Source organism: Lepisma saccharinum, chromosome 1, assembly GCF_977018435.1.
Source record: "Lepisma saccharinum chromosome 1, izLepSacc3.1, whole genome shotgun sequence".
Taxonomy (NCBI): domain Eukaryota; kingdom Metazoa; phylum Arthropoda; class Insecta; order Zygentoma; family Lepismatidae; genus Lepisma; species Lepisma saccharinum.
The window spans coordinates 148,085,111-148,103,404 of record NC_139229.1 but is presented as its reverse complement, the minus strand read 5'-3'; the positions used below and the strand labels follow the sequence as shown (position 1 = coordinate 148,103,404).

At 33.4% G+C, this 18,294-nt stretch overlaps 1 long non-coding RNA gene across 1 annotated transcript in view; it reads left to right on the top strand.

Annotated features, from left to right (window-relative positions):
• Positions 1 to 1,656: 1,656 nt before the first annotated feature.
• Positions 1,657 to 18,294, top strand: part of LOC145989445 (uncharacterized) — a 197,166-nt gene continuing 180,528 nt past the window's right edge. The window contains exon 1 of the long non-coding RNA XR_014441853.1: positions 1,657 to 1,725. This is a non-coding gene — a long non-coding RNA (uncharacterized LOC145989445). The remainder of the gene's footprint in view (positions 1,726 to 18,294) is intronic.

The following is an 18,294-nucleotide window of genomic DNA, read 5'->3' as shown; positions in this document are numbered from 1 at the left end:
AAAAATTGGCCGAGGTAATGTAAACACACTACTTTGCATGATTTCGAAACTTCTTAGCCTAAATGTCGCCAAACTCAACACCCTGCAACGTTGTTGATGCAAGTAGAACGCAGTTCAGTCTATGTTAACGACAACTTGGTCTGGGGAATGGGTGGTCATCCCAAGTCAAGACATGCGAGATTGTTCCAGAATGTTTGTTTATGTGAATGTGAAGCATCATTTGGATCTCTTCTGCTACGTGCGTTCCTGCTCGCGGGAAAATAGCCACGCAGTGACGTCAATGGTCTGACCACGAGTTTGTTGCGCCTGAGATGTTACGAAACTCTCCCCTCGAATGTTTCCTTTTTTTGTTGTCTTCTGCGCAGGTGTTTGTGTGTTTTTATCTCTTAGCTGTGTGTTCTGTTGGACGTCATTCCATTGATGTACCGATAGTGACCGCGAATTCATAGAAATGAGGTTGGAATAGTATAGAATTGAAGAAGCCCAAATCTATACTCTAGGATATAAATCATTAATTCTTCGTAGCAAGGAAGTAAGGATAACTATGAACATTTCGTTTCATCTTTGATTAGATGCATCACTAATTCCTGCCGCCCCAAAAGCAAGAAATTATAATATTATTAGATAAATCGCGATGCAGTTTTGGTGTCATTTGTCATATCTGTCTTGGTAGGTTTCCATAAAATCTAATCTGATGATACTATTTGTATAGTGCATTGCCGTCTATTGTCAAACCAAATTGGTGTGATTGTGTCATTCTGCAGACGGGTAGGGCAACGGCCCGGGACAATTATATTTCGAGAGTTGCATCTACTGAATCACACTATATTTGTGTGAACCATATTTAAAAAAATACGAAAACTCAAAGAAAATGCCACTTCTGACATTGTTATGTGTTTCTTATTGTATGTCATTTCCTGTGAGTGTTTCTTATATGTCTAATCGCGACGATAAGGATCGAGAACACTCACAAAGGAACACCCAGGCCAGAACTCGAACCCAGACTCTTCGGTGGCGAGATCGTGAATCAACCACTCAACGAGGTGTTTTTACACTGTATTTCAACAGTTTCATTGCAAAATGGAAGTGCAAGTTAACTTTGTTAATCACAATAGCTTCAATATGGCAGCCGAAAACCAACATTTAACAAGTTATTCCAGCGCTATTTTTTTTATTCCAGGATAAAAAATTTCAGTTTCAGTCATAAAAGAAAGTTCCCTTCAAATAATGTACGAGTTTCCAGTTTCTGACTGAACTAAATTGAAGGAAGCAGGAGAGAGAGAGAGAGAGAGAGAGAGAGAGAGAGAGAGAGAGAGAGAAGATAATCTAGTAGTATCAATGACCAGCGAAGTAGAGACAGCCCACTTCCACCGAATGAAACTCTTCAGCGGCGCAGCTGGTGAGGTCCCGATTTCGCTCGTATAGCTCAAACGCGCAAGGCCTGACGAGAGAATGGAGCTCTTGTCACGGCTCATGACACTGCTAATTCTCTCCAAACCAGAGCTGTGAACATTCCTATTGTGAAGACGCATTGGAGATGTCCTTTGTGAACGTGAAATTGCGTGAAAGTTCTTTCATTTCTTCGAGAACAACCACATTAAGGGGGGGAAAAGGCCATTATATCCATTACAACCTTTGTTTTGCACCCATTGTGCTTTCGACATGAGAGGATGACTTACTACTCTCCGTTCAGAGGAAGAATGACGTCAGTGTATACAAAAGCACGTAAGTTGTGAGCTTGCTCGTTGGTTAATTCTCGACTCAGCTCGTCCATAGATTTACTGGTCGTTCATGTTGAACGGTTGTCGTCGGAATCGACCAATAGGGTATCACCCAGGCCACGGGGCTTCGTACTTGATGTGGATGGAGAATAGTAACGTAACAACCTCTCACTCCAATGGAAAGGGGTGCAGAACGCAAGCCAGTATATAGTATATGGAAACGAGTCGGTCACATACAACTGTTTGAATTTTGTATTCTTTTGTGTCGATTTCCTGTCACTTTTGCGAAATCGCGACGCTTTGTTTACTAATTAGTATCACCTAACTCCTGCACTATTCTATTCATGGACGTCCGGAAAGGGGGTGGGTGAGGTGGCGGCCTTCCCCCTGGAAAATGAAGGTTCACCTACAAAGTATATATTTCACACATAATTTCATTTCAGTCACAGTAATTTATGTTAATTAATATAAGGGGTGTTGATGGAACATGATAATTTCAGACTAAAGCAGTGTTTTCTGAGGGGGGCATCACTATTATGGGGAAAATATGGCTCCTTTCCCCCCTGGAAAAAAATACGTTGCTTGCACCTCCCTTGAAAAAATCCTGCGGATGTCCATGATTCTATTCTGAACAGCCTCTTGTACTGTACGAGTAACCTCACTGGGATTGCCTACTAAACTATAGATGATTTAGAGAAAGAAAGCTTACAAATGTGTTTTTGTTGTATTTCTTCTCTCTCTATCCATCTAAAATAAAATTTCTTAGTTGAGAAAGAATAATGGGCGGAGAGGTTAAAGACAATAACTTCTCCCCTTCCATCGCAAGAGTATATAGACATTCTTCTACCCAGCAATCCATACAAAGACATTCTTCGGCAAGAAGCAAGCGGCAACATTGCTATATAAGGCACCCAATAACTGGCCTCTCATCTTGGCTTTCGCGCATACCTTAGTTTCTAGATAATTCCAAAGCAAATTGTTTCCACGAGTGAACTGGTTACGGAATTACGATATGCACATTACCCAACGGCTTGACGATATGATTTCATTGCGAAACGTAGCATGTCTGTAAATGCACATATGCAAATCTTGCCTGCACACCTGACTAACCAACAACTATGTTTTGAAGTGCAGCAGTTAAAGTAAGATTTTGCGAAACAAAAGGTGCTGATTTGAAATCCATGAAAAGCATTAATTCCTTATATTTATCCTTTATTTTATTCTATGATTATGCACCTAGTTTAACCATGTCCTTACAGCACAACGGTAGAAACACTACACAAATTAAAAATTTGGTTGTGAGGTGGGATACGACCCAGTGCTGGATTCGTGCAAGGCAGCAAATAAGTGTACATTACTATTATTATTATTATTATTACTAACAACAACGACTAGCAGTGGCGGAGGAACGGTGGGGCGTGGGGTACGACAGAGGTAAGGTACTACTGTTAAAAGAACCTGTTTCCAATTAACTCAATAAAAAAAGTTTATATTGTTTATAACTTACAAGCATTATCTTCCTCACCACAGGAATTCAAACCATTGTAAACTTATTACAATACATTGTGCTAGCTACTAGTTAGCTCATTGACCTGTGTTCTTGGAAACCTCTTCAGGGAGGTTAAAATGTGTGTGGAACGATGGAATCAGGTAAAGCTTTCTCTCAGAAAATCACACTCCAGAAGAATACTCTTTTGCGTAAAGGGGGTACACTTTTCTAAAGGAGTGGTCGCGTCAATTCGAAGAAAATATACAAATCTTCATCAGAAGAGTATATGACTGACCTCCTTTTCATTTAAATTTTTGAAATGGAATTTTCCGAAACGAAATACTTACACAAACGAGACGAGACACGACAGACCAACTTGGGGGTAAAATGTACTCCTGTGCCTCTCCCATAATTTCCATAGCTTTGTACTCCCAGATGGTGCAGTGCTATCTTTATCGCCTTGTAATCAAGGGGTCCTGCGTTCGATACCCGGTGGAGGCACATAGTGGTTCGGATCCCACTTTAAACTGTAGGTCCAGTTCCAATTAGCCTTACTGTGCATAAAGTGGACTTAAACAAACAAACAAATCATAGCTCTGTATGCGGGTGTTCGGAAACTATACTTAAACCTAACAAGTAGTAGCAATGTGAGATAACGTCAATCGCTATTTAATATTCGCAATTCATTTGCACGGGTTTTAATTAATTTGTTCGTACTTAGAATTCATTTGCAAGTACTTAGAGTACTTTACATTTATGTATTTGCATGTTTATAACTTTTTTATGAATATATATTTATTTATTTTATGAAAAATATGTATATAAAAGGTAATTAGAGGTACTAAACGCTATGCATATGATTTTATATTCATTACTGCAAAGTATGTAATGCATAAAATGTTAATATTAATGTTTATAATATTGAAAATAAGTTTTTATGGTTTATGAACCGCTATGAACGGTAGTAATGGGTGTAGGTACAGGTCCAATTACGATTGGGGACGGTCCCGGTACTCGAACCCGCGATATGTAATATTATTAATTAGTACTATGTAATAATGTATGTTATTATGGTATGAAACACGATGGTACGACACGCTAGACAGAATACTGTCTCAGAATCTCGACTCGGCGGTGAAGGTAGACGAGAAAGGAATTTGGGGAAGTGCGGTGAAGGTAGACAGAGAGAATGAATTAATATTCAGCGCAGGTAGAGGAGAAAGGAATTTGGGGAGTGTGCGTTCAAGGTCAAATGACGTCAGAACGTCAGAACAAAGGAAGAACCTGATTGACCAATCAGAGAACGCGTCGGTAGGTTTTCAGAACCGGTTTTTTCAAGGTTAACCAGTACGCAAGAACAGGGGAAAGCTATGCAATACTGTAGGGCAGGGGAGGGATTCAACCAGACAACAATGGATGTCTGGAAATGCGCAGCAAGGGTCAAATCTCTGAAGCTATGCGTCGCTTGTAGAACCGGTTTCCGCCGCCAATTAATATTCCGCTCAGGTTTGCCTTCAAGGCACAGGACGCTTTAGCGCAGGGTTTTTTTTATCTGTACTATGAAGAAGGGACTGGGCCTACAGTTTTCACCATTTGCTTTTATCACGGGGTAACGAACCTAGGACCCTTTGATTATTGATTTAGGTAGTAAATGTATGTTACTGTGTGCTATTTAACTTAATTTTGAGTTTATTTTTTACCAAACTTTGACTTTATGTCAAACATTTTCACAGCTTATCCTTATTTTTACAAAAATAACACTATTTGTACTATTCAGGCAAAATTTTTTATTAAATTTTGGACTCGCAAAGACATTTTTTCAACTTTTAATTTATTATTTTACAATTTTATGTTAATTTTTTACCAAAATAACACTATTTATACTATTCAGGCAACATTTTTTATTAAATTCTGGACTCGCAAAGATATTTTTACAACTTTTTAACTTATTATTTTACAATTTTATACCTATTTTTAACCTAAATAACACTATTTGTACTGTTCAGGCAACATTTTTTTATTAAATTTTGGACTCACAAAGACATTTTTTCAACTTTTAACTTATTATTTTACAACTTGATATTAATTTTTTACCAAAATAACACTATTTGTACTATTCAGGAAAGACTTTTAGTTACATTTTCGACACACAAAGTGTGTGTTCTCAACTTTTATTTGTTTATTTCACAAATTTATACCTATTTTTACCAAAATAACACTATTTATACTATTCAGGAAAGACTTTTAGTTATATTTTCAACACACAAAGTGTGTGTTCTCAACTTTTATTTGTTTATTTACACAAGTTTAGGCTTATTATTACTCAAATAACACGATTTGAACGTGTTTTTTATTACATTTTACACTCACAAAGATATTTTTACAACATTTTAAATTATTATTTTACAATTTCATACTTATTTTTACCAAAATAACACTATTTATATTATTCAGGCAACATTTTTTATTAAATTTTGGACTCGCAAAGATATTTTTACAACTTTTTAACTTATTATTTTTCAATTTTATACCTATTTTTACCAAAATAACACTATTTATACTATTCAGGAAAGACTTTTAGTTATATTTTCGACACACAAAGTGTGTGTTCTCAACTTTTATTTGTTTATTTCTCAAGTTTAGCCTAATATTTACTCAAATAACACGATTTGAACGTGTTTTTTATTACATTTTACACTCACAAAGATATTTTTACAACTTTTTAAATTATTATTTTACAATTTTATACTTATTTTTACCAAAACAACACTATTTATATTATTCAGGCAACATTTTTTATTAAATTTTGGACTCGCAAAGATATTTTTACAACTTTTTAACTTATTATTTTTCAATTAATTACCTATTTTTACCAAAATAACACTATTTATACTATTCAGGAAAGACTTTTAGTTATATTTTCGACACACAAAGAGTGTGTTCTCAACTTTTATTTGTTTATTTCTCAAGTTTAGCCTAATATTTACTCAAATAACACGATTTGAACGTGTTTTTTATTACATTTTGGACACACACGCACTCACACACACACACACACATCCACACACACACACACATCCACACACACACATAGAGAGAGAGAGAGAGAGAAAGAGAGAGATTTTTTCCAAGTTTAGGTTTCTTTCCACTCAAATAACACAAATTAGATTACGTTTAAATTAAATTTTGTACACATGAAGTGTGTTTCGTCAAGTTTTACCCTTTTATTTTACAAGTTTAGGCTTATTATTACCAAAATAACACAATTCAATCTGTTCAGGAAAGACTTTTAGTTACATTTTCGACACACAAAGACATTTTTTTTTCAAATTTTAACTTATTATTACTTAACTTATTATTACTCAAATCCATTCAGGAAGGATCTTTATTATATTTTGGATGCACAAAGAGATGTTTTCAACTGTTTTACTGATTTTTTTGGCAGGGCTTGTATTTATTTTTATTTATTTTGTTTTGTATCATATATACATTTACAAATTTTTAATTTAGAGTTTAGTATTTAATTAAATCTTTTCAAAAACACTAAAGAAAAAGTACTTTTAGCTAAAATGTAAGCCACAGAATATATTATTATTATTAGGGTTTACTGATTTCCACTATGCCATTTTTTGTTTGCTACGTAGGAAAGTTTGTTTATTTTAGAGTTTGCTGAGTATTTTGTTACTCTTATACTAGGAAAAGTTTTCTAAATATATCAGGTAGGGCTCCATCCATATACTTTTGTTTTTGCTGTTTGGAGATGATGTGATCAGCATCACTCTCCATCTGCTTTTTATTTTATGTACCCAATATTATTTTGAGGCTTAGTGAATTCTAGAGCCTATTTATGCAGGAGAGAGGGCTTGAAAATTTTGATCTCGGATAACCCACAACTATTTGTCAGAGTATTTTAAAGGATATTTTATATTTATTATGTGCCACTAGAATATCAAAGCTTGCTTAATTGTTATGTCTGTAACGCTGTTATTGTATTTATAGGTAAGGCTTACTGGATAAAGTACACGAAATGTTTAACATTTCGACTATTTGCCTTTATACGAGGCCAAACTTTTAGTGTAACGAAAATTATTGTGTGTCTATAAAGACTGAAATCCCTTTACCGATGGGTCCATAACTGGACGCTTACCAACATTGTTTATTATTTTTATAAAAAAAATATAACCATTTATCAATATATTGACAATTCACACGACAAGCCGAAGTTCACAGACGACTGTGAACTATGGACAATAGGTCCACTTGCTAAACTTTTTTCTATGCTAGAAGAATAATTTAGCTTTATAACCTTTTTCAAGGTATTTTTTAAGTATTACTGGATTTTTTGGGTGCATCAACATTTGGGTTATTTCCATTTAGCTTATTATACGAGGCTACAATCACTATCTGAACACTGAAATCCTCTGATTAAAACTAAAAGCTTAGGCTGTAACTAGGGATTTAGTATGTATATCGACAATTTATAGGACAACACGAACCTTACAAAGGATTATAGGTGACGTAGGACCACATGCCAGAGCTTTGTTAATCTGCAAGAAGCACTTACAGCTAATATTACGAGGAAATGAGGTTGATTTTTACTGTTTTACAAGAATGCTATTTTTTATACACCCAATATTTGCTTTTTCAAGTAACTACATGTACCAGAAGCATTTACAGGCCAACTCTAACTAGATTTTGATTTATATAAATGTAGCAAGAACTATATTTCTGAGGAAGTACGCAAAAGCAGATTACCCGATTAAAGTATCTGAAAAACAGATTTTTCTTTGCAAGTATATTTTTATTGACTGGATTATTTAACAGATCAAACAGGAAGACTGCAAAATTCATTAAATGTAGTTCTATAGTATAGGTGGTTTCAGAGATATAAAAAGAACAAATATAAGTTTTCGCTTTTTTGCTTCTGAGGCTAATCGCGACGCTAATGGTAAATGGCGAGGAAATGTAACGGAGGAGAAACAGTCCCAAAAGTTATGGGCTGCATGTAAGTTAATACCACAGAGATATTACAGTATCTAGGTGTAGGTTCTATCACCAGAACATTTCTATCATAATAATACTGGTTATGCTGTAGTGTTAGCTAAAGATGCTGATATTTGAGAAACTTAAAAGCTTATTTGCAAAATTTTAAGATAAATAATAATCTGTTAGAATGTAAACATAATTTATATCCATTCTGCACAAGATCTGGTGACAAAATTTAAAAATTGTAATCGCCCAGACAGGGACTCGAACCCTGGACAGATAGGTTAAAAGCTTAACGCTATACCAACTAAGCTATCTGGGCACAAGGTATTTTTTTTTTAAAAGTTAGTTATCTTAAGAAATATATTGAAACATTTGAGAACACTTTCGGTCTGGTTCGAGAGGAGGAGACAACATTTCCAAATTTTTAGACTGGGTGTATTTTTCCACTATAGAGGCCTTCACTATATGTAATTCGAAACGCTAAAGTTCAGCTAGCTTCCAAAATTGAGGTAAAGATTGTGTTTGGCGAGATTAACAAGTTACACTTAGCCTATATCCAGTTACAGACAAATAAAGCTAAAACTCTCAGATTTACTGTACTAGCCAAGTTTTAGTAACATTTTCCTTCACTATAGTACAAATACCAAAGAAATAGGTATATTTTATTTATATTTTGACAAAATGTACTAGTATTTAATTCAGAAAGTTAGGTAAAAAGCAGTGTTTTTTAAAAATATTGTTACTGCCTTCAAATTTTATGTTATTTAGCCACTAACAACTGGATTACACTGTTTGGCATCCTTTAAATAGGAAAAGAAGGAATTATTTGTTTAGTATTTTTACTATTTTATATTTATTTAAGAAAACAATTCTACAGTTTAACTTAATTTTTAACAAATTGTTACTAATTAGAGTGTATGAAGGCGTATAAAGTTAATATTTGTACTTATCAGTGCAACTAACAATTATATTTTATACACACACACACAAAAGATAATGTTTACAGTTAAATTACTTGAATCAGAGAATAATATTTTACAGTAATTGATTCATTCAGCACTAGTCAGTACTTTTATGCATCAGAAAGTTTTTTTAATTTTCTATTACGCATGCTATTTTGGGCTATTTTTAAAATGTATTTCTAAGGCAAACTGGTTTAATTTTCTGCTTATAATGCAAAGTTGACATAGTTTTCGCACAATGCATTGTACATTTGTTATATTCTCTACTTACAATTCAAATATTATGCTTATTTAATGTATAACTAACTAACTCTCTAGCCTTCTTAAACCCGAAGGTTCATGGCTGCAGCAACACATGCCTTTCATCTGTCCCTGTCCTGAGCAAGATCTATATACTCCTTTCCTTCCCTACCAATTTCCTTTTGGTCCATCTCTACATTATCCCTCCATCTTTGTTTTGGTCTTTCTATTGGTCTTTTACCATCAGGTTTCCCAACAAGAATCCTGTATACTCTTCTTTCCTCTCCCATTTGTACCACAGGATCTACACACCTAAGTCTTTTTGATTTAATCATTCTAATAATAACTGGACATGAATACAAATTATGTACTTCTAAATTATGTAACCTTCTCCACTCATCTGTCTCCTCATCTGTTTTAGGTCCAAATATTTTCCTAAGGATTTTATTTTCAAATACTCTCAATTTATGTTCCTTTTTCAATGTAAGGGACCAAGTTTATTTACTGTATTTAACTTTTATTTTTTGTAATTAACAAAAATTAAAAGCATATACTGTAGTTATTATATCTTTTTCTATCAGCTTATTTTGAAATTAATATTATTAGGTATAGTCTTTGATTTATAACTATATTGCTTTTTTTATCAATTTATCTAAGAGTACACGCAGACAAACACATGTGTTCACACTTTTATGTAAATAGATATGCCATTTTTCAATATTTTAGCATGAAGATTGCACTTTAGCTATTTAAGCAAGGGTAGGAAAGGTAGGATTTCTGAGAATTTGTTGCAGGATTTTGTTGTCCAAGTATAGATGAGAACTGAGCTGGGAGACTGTTTTGAACCTTTTCATGAGAGTTTGCATGTGAACTGTATGCAAATTGAGCACTATTGACTGTGCATGCTTCTAAGTTTTGCTGTTATTTTACATCAAGTCTGTGAGACTGTAGTCAGTTTTCCCATTTCAAGTAGTTTTTATTGATTGTATTTGTATATGTTGTGGGGACTTAGCAGTTTTATGTTATGAGTCAGTTTGTTGTAGAATATTTTTACATGATTGTTTTGAGGTATTGAGTGTCTGCTGTTTTACTTGTAATTATTTTCCTTCTTGTGTTGTGTATTTGACTATATTTTGTCCAAGTTCGTAGTATTTAGAATAATTGTTATTGACTTGTAGATGTAGGGAGTAATAATCCTTTGCAAGATGCCCTATACTTTAGTCTGAATATTATTCTTAGTGTTCACTTTTGAAGCCTTAGTATTCTGGTAGTATTATTAATGTAGAGGTAAATTAGGCTGAAACGTAGGCATTTTTTCTGATAAATTATACTCACTTAGTTGTTTCAGCAGGTAGAAGTTGCATGATGGTTTACTGCTGATGATGTTCATTTGCTCTTCTTATGTACTACGTATGATGTAGCTTACTTGAGTAACTGGAATTTTCTACTGAAAAAAGGATTGCTTGTCTATTTTATTCCTATGTTGTTGAGTTTGTCCATAAGCAAGCCATGTTTTTTACTCTAACCTATGCCTTGGAAGAATCTAGATATATTGTGTTTGCAGTTTTATGTTTCTCTAAGGTTTCAGCTATGTAGTTTTAAACTGTGCTATGGGTGTGACTATTAATTTCTCTTTCTGGATGCCACGTTGGTTCCTGTGTATTCCTCTTGCTGCTTGAATTTGACTTAGGTTGTTTGCTTTTTTCTTAGATCTTTATTTGTTCAGTATTTTTTATTTTTTTGAATTTTAATTATTTTAATTTTACATTAACTAACATATTTTACTTTAACAAAATAATTTACTCTAGTATAAAAACTTCTACTAACAAAAATGTACTATTATAACTTTTAATTTTAGAAAATTGTATTTTTAAAACTTTAACTTTGAAAAATTGAATTTTAATTACTTTAATTTTACATTAACTAACATATTTTATTTTAACAACAAAACAATTTACCCTAGTATAAAAACCTCCACTAACAAAAATGTACTATTATAACTTTTAATTTTAGAAAATTGTATTTTTAAAATTTTAACTTTGGAAAATTGAATTTTAATTACTTTAATTTTACATTAACTAACATATTTTACTTTAACAACAAAACAATTTACCCTAGTATAAAAACCTCTACTAACAAAAATGTACTATTATAACTTTTAATTTTAGAAAATTGTATTTTTAAAACTTTAACTTTGAAAAATTGAATTTTAACACACTTTGACTTTAACAATGTACTTTGAATTTTTTATGTAAAAGAATATAAAAAAGAAAAAAATACTGAACAAATAAGGATCTAAGAAAAAAGCAAACAACCTAAGTCAAATTCAAGAACCTACACCTAGATACTGTAATATCTCTGTGGTATTAACTTACATGCAGCCCATAACTTTTGGGACTGTTTCTCCTCCGTTACATTTCCTCGCCATTTACCATTAGCGTCGCGATTAGCCTCAGAAGCAAAAAAGCGAAAACTTATATTTGTTCTTTTTATATCTCTGAAACCACCTATACTATAGAACTACATTTAATGAATTTTGCAGTCTTCCTGTTTGATCTGTTAAATAATCCAGTCAATAAAAATATACTTGCATAGAAAAATCTGTTTTTCAGATACTTTAATCGGGTAATCTGCTTTTGCGTACTTCCTCAGAAATATAGTTCTTGCTACATTTATATAAATCAAAATCTAGTTAGAGTTGGCCTGTAAATGCTTCTGGTACATGTAGTTACTTGAAAAAGCAAATATTGGGTGTATAAAAAATAGCATTCTTGTAAAACAGTAAAAATCAACCTCATTTCCTCGTAATATTAGCTGTAAGTGCTTCTTGCAGATTAACAAAGCTCTGGCATGTGGTCCTACGTCACCTATAATCCTTTGTAAGGTTCGTGTTGTCCTATAAATTGTCGATATACATACTAAATCCCTAGTTACAGCCTAAGCTTTTAGTTTCAATCAGAGGATTTCAGTGTTCAGATAGTGATTGTAGCCTCGTATAATAAGCTAAATGGAAATAACCCAAATGTTGATGCACCCAAAAAATCCAGTAATACTTAAAAAATACCTTGAAAAAGGTTATAAAGCTAAATTATTCTTCTAGCATAGAAAAAAGTTTAGCAAGTGGACCTATTGTCCATAGTTCACAGTCGTCTGTGAACTTCGGCTTGTCGTGTGAATTGTCAATATATTGATAAATGGTTATATTTTTTTTATAAAAATAATAAACAATGTTGGTAAGCGTCCAGTTATGGACCCATCGGTAAAGGGATTTCAGTCTTTATAGACACAATAATTTTCGTTACACTAAAAATTTGGCCTCGTATAAAGGCAAATAGTCGAAATGTTAAACATTTCGTGTACTTTATCCAGTAAGCCTTACCTATAAATACAATAACAGCGTTACAGACATAACAATTAAGCAAGCTTTGATATTCTAGTGGCACATAATAAATATAAAATATCCTTTAAAATACTCTGACAAATAGTTGTGGGTTATCCGAGATCAAAATTTTCAAGCCCTCTCTCCTGCATAAATAGGCTCTAGAATTCACTAAGCCTCAAAATAATATTGGGTACATAAAATAAAAAGCAGATGGAGAGTGATGCTGATCACATCATCTCCAAACAGCAAAAACAAAAGTATATGGATGGAGCCCTACCTGATATATTTAGAAAACTTTTCCTAGTATAAGAGTAACAAAATACTCAGCAAACTCTAAAATAAACAAACTTTCCTACGTAGCAAACAAAAAATGGCATAGTGGAAATCAGTAAACCCTAATAATAATAATATATTCTGTGGCTTACATTTTAGCTAAAAGTACTTTTTCTTTAGTGTTTTTGAAAAGATTTAATTAAATACTAAACTCTAAATTAAAAATTTGTAAATGTATATATGATACAAAACAAAATAAATAAAAATAAATACAAGCCCTGCCAAAAAAATCAGTAAAACAGTTGAAAACATCTCTTTGTGCATCCAAAATATAATAAAGATCCTTCCTGAATGGATTTGAGTAATAATAAGTTAAGTAATAATAAGTTAAAATTTGAAAAAAAAATGTCTTTGTGTGTCGAAAATGTAACTAAAAGTCTTTCCTGAACAGATTGAATTGTGTTATTTTGGTAATAATAAGCCTAAACTTGTAAAATAAAAGGGTAAAACTTGACGAAACACACTTCATGTGTACAAAATTTAATTTAAACGTAATCTAATTTGTGTTATTTGAGTGGAAAGAAACCTAAACTTGGAAAAAATCTCTCTCTCTTTCTCTCTTTCTCTCTCTATGTGTGTGTGTGGATGTGTGTGTGTGTGTGGATGTGTGTGTGTGTGTGTGTGAGTGTGTGTGTGTCCAAAATGTAATAAAAAACACGTTCAAATCGTGTTATTTGAGTAAATATTAGGCTAAACTTGTGAAATAAACAAATAAAAGTTGAGAACACACACTTTGTGTGTCGAAAATATAACTAAAAGTCTTTCCTGAATAGTATAAATAGTGTTATTTTGGTAAAAATAGGTAATTAATTGAAAAATAATAAGTTAAAAAGTTGTAAAAATATCTTTGCGAGTCCAAAATTTAATAAAAAATGTTGCCTGAATAATATAAATAGTGTTGTTTTGGTAAAAATAAGTATAAAATTGTAAAATAATAATTTAAAAAGTTGTAAAAATATCTTTGTGAGTGTAAAATGTAATAAAAAACACGTTCAAATCGTGTTATTTGAGTAATAATAAGCCTAAACTTGTGTAAATAAACAAATAAAAGTTGAGAACACACACTTTGTGTGTTGAAAATATAACTAAAAGTCTTTCCTGAATAGTATAAATAGTGTTATTTTGGTAAAAATAGGTATAAATTTGTGAAATAAACAAATAAAAGTTGAGAACACACACTTTGTGTGTCGAAAATGTAACTAAAAGTCTTTCCTGAATAGTACAAATAGTGTTATTTTGGTAAAAAATTAATATCAAGTTGTAAAATAATAAGTTAAAAGTTGAAAAAATGTCTTTGTGAGTCCAAAATTTAATAAAAAATGTTGCCTGAATAGTACAAATAGTGTTATTTAGGTTAAAAATAGGTATAAAATTGTAAAATAATAAGTTAAAAAGTTGTAAAAATATCTTTGTGAGTCCAAAATTTAATAAAAAATGTTGCCTGAATAGTATAAATAGTGTTATTTTGGTAAAAAATTAACATAAAATTGTAAAATAATAAATTAAAAGTTGAAAAAAATGTCTTTGCGAGTCCAAAATTTAATAAAAATTTTTGCCTGAATAGTACAAATAGTGTTATTTTTGTAAAAATAAGGATAAGCTGTGAAAATGTTTGACATAAAGTCAAAGTTTGGTAAAAAATAAACTCAAAATTAAGTTAAATAGCACACAGTAACATACATTTACTACCTAAATCAATAATCAAAGGGTCCTAGGTTCGTTACCCCGTGATAAAAGCAAATGGTGAAAACTGTAGGCCCCGTCCCTTCTTCATAGTACAGATAAAAAAACCTGCGCTAAAGCGTCCTGTGCCTTGAAGGCAAACCTGAGCGGAATATTAATTGGCGGCGGAAACCGGTTCTACAAGCGACGCATAGCTTCAGAGATTTGACCCTTGCTGCGCATTTCCAGACATCCATTGTTGTCTGGTTGAATCCCTCCCCTGCCCTACAGTATTGCATAGCTTTCCCCTGTTCTTGCGTACTGGTTAACCTTGAAAAAACCGGTTCTGAAAACCTACCGACGCGTTCTCTGATTGGTCAATCAGGTTCTTCCTTTGTTCTGACGTTCTGACGTCATTTGACCTTGAACGCACACTCCCCAAATTCCTTTCTCCTCTACCTGCGCTGAATATTAATTCATTCTCTCTGTCTACCTTCACCGCACTTCCCCAAATTCCTTTCTCGTCTACCTTCACCGCCGAGTCGAGATTCTGAGACAGTATTCTGTCTAGCGTGTCGTACCATCGTGTTTCATACCATAATAACATACATTATTACATAGTACTAATTAATAATATTACATATCGCGGGTTCGAGTACCGGGACCGTCCCCAATCGTAATTGGACCTGTACCTACACCCATTACTACCGTTCATAGCGGTTCATAAACCATAAAAACTTATTTTCAATATTATAAACATTAATATTAACATTTTATGCATTACATACTTTGCAGTAATGAATATAAAATCATATGCATAGCGTTTAGTACCTCTAATTACCTTTTATATACATATTTTTCATAAAATAAATAAATATATATTCATAAAAAAGTTATAAACATGCAAATACATAAATGTAAAGTACTCTAAGTACTTGCAAATGAATTCTAAGTACGAGCAAATTAATTAAAACCCGTGCAAATGAATTGCGAATATTAAATAGCGATTGACGTTATCTCACATTGCTACTACTCTAACATATTATACATTATTATACTTTGTTATTTATAAAGAGATGTTTTGAAAGTAGAGATGGTACACAGGCTCTGTCCGAAAGGTGCAAAGTACATACTTGAAGTGTTTTTTTTTTTCGAAAGCGCTAAGAACAGAAGCACACAAGTACGCAGCTCTCAGCACAGATGCTTGGTGACTAGGTCACGTGATATCCACACTCATTGCTCATTTGTTTTGAATCGCGGAGATAGAAAGCCAGCAACACGGGTTAAATATGCGTTATGGGTCAGCAAGTTGTTGGTTAAAGTTCTTCTAATGTGTGGAAATGTATGTGTACGAACATTTGAAAATGCTAGGTGATTTCTATGGTTATAAACAAGTGTTTAAAACGCGAGGGACACAACGTATCCTCAGTTCTATCTACTGATCGTATTTGGCGCTGCAGTCGAAGTACAATTCGAAAGACTTTCACTTCCAGTCCACGACTTGAAGACCACCTCCAAGGAGGATGTTCGCTTCAAGTACGGTCTTGCACCTTTCGGACACAGCCTGAGACAAGAAAAGTCTGTATCTCCTCTCAATTTTCATATCTGCAAAATCAAAGCGAGACGATCCTTGATGTCCGAGACGATCTCGTTCGAAACTCTGGTACCACATATGAAGAAGTTGCTTAAAATAAATTTAAATTACTATTTTTCTTATCCAGACATATCAAGCTTATATCATATTTATTTTTTGAAATAAGTCGTATATTTTGTTCACTGTAATTGCATGGTTAAACCATTACTGACAATTGCGAGCCTGTGCTGCCCGGTTTCATCTATTCAGGATAAAATTCTATATTTCGACGGTTCGCAGCGTCGATACAAGATGTAAAGCAGAACAAACGTCATTAAGAAAAGTTTTTGCTTTAATGGCCTGCATACGTTGTGAAACTTTGAGTTGTGACACAATGCACGTGTTGCTACTAAACATTTCGTTTGTCAGGATGAGATATCTCGCCTTGTAATTGAGGGGTTCCACATGCACATTGCTTTGAATTCCACTTTAAACTATAGATCCAGTAGACTATCGATTAGCCTATCTGAGCATGAAGTGAATCTAGAATAAGTTTTAATGACTTCTAAGTGGAAATGGAAAGAAAAATAAGCACAAACAAGAACGAGAAACACTTCACAACACAGGAGACGAGATGAGGCTGTGAGAATTCTCGACTCGTCGCATCGCGATGTCATTCCTCCGTGAAATTAAATGTTTCATATACATTAAAACAAGGACCAATTTGAGATTTTATAACCGGGGTATGTATTAGGTATTCTTATAATTGGACATTAATTGCTTAAAATCTAATTTTGATATCGAATGCAACACAAACACAACACCATTTTAAGTTAAAGTCTAAAGTCAAATGTAAGAAAATTACTTTAGTCAGATGAATACACGAGATAAATTAGACTCACTGCAGGTTCTATGGTTTCCCAGTTGGCTTGTCAAGGGCACTGTGATACTAAAGCCGGCTTTAGACGAAAGCATTTCCTTTAACATTTTTGCTAGCATAAATGCTTTCAAAAATCTTATAGCAGATAGTACATTACACGCAAGCATTTCAAGGAACATTTCGGTTAGCTTTTGTGATTACAATGTATAATACATACAGCACGAAAGGCACGCCATTCTTTTGTACCTAACACCATTTAATACGAAACGTTATTCCTCTCGATTGAATAGTTATCGTGTTTTAAACATGTGAAGTGAAGTGATGTCACGCGGCCATCATTACCACTGCACTCGTGACCTAGAGTGATCATGCTACGAAAAATACTACGGAGATAGGACGAGTTTTATCCTTGAGAAATTCCATGAAATATGATTATCAAGGGTCAGAGGTCGGGCGGTTCGTTCGTATGAACTTTCCAGCCTCAACATTACCAGTGCGTAGTTAGAGATCGGTTAGTTCATTGAACTCTCCAGTCTAACTATTGGCTATTTTTGTGGGAGCAGGAAAAGGTTCATTATCCATTTGCCTTGACTCATCTCATCCAACAGGTTAACAGGTGCTGGGGCTTGCCCCGAGTTAATATTTTCCTGGAGATGAGGCCTGCTCAAAAAGGTGTATCGTGCATGGCATCTGAAATGCCATAACATTTCTCACTTTACACGGTAGCAATTTGGTCATGGCATAAATGTTAAGAAAAATGCTAAGGAAATTGCATTTGTCTAAATCAGGCCATAGACTTGATCTAATTTCTTGCAAATTTTTCTGCATGAAAGCAATGGACTGGGGGTCGAAGGAAAGGAATATTAGGTTTAAAACTACTAAGTGATATCTCTAATCAGTTAAGGTTAGGTTTGTGGCATTGAATCCGCTTTCACATTCGGCTAGATATTGGTAGATTTTGGATTGGATTCACAAGATCTTTGAGTGAGATGGAATTGTTTGATTGACAGATTTGGTTTATTTTACTTCGCATCGCCCACTTTTGGCTAATCGCGAAGATGAG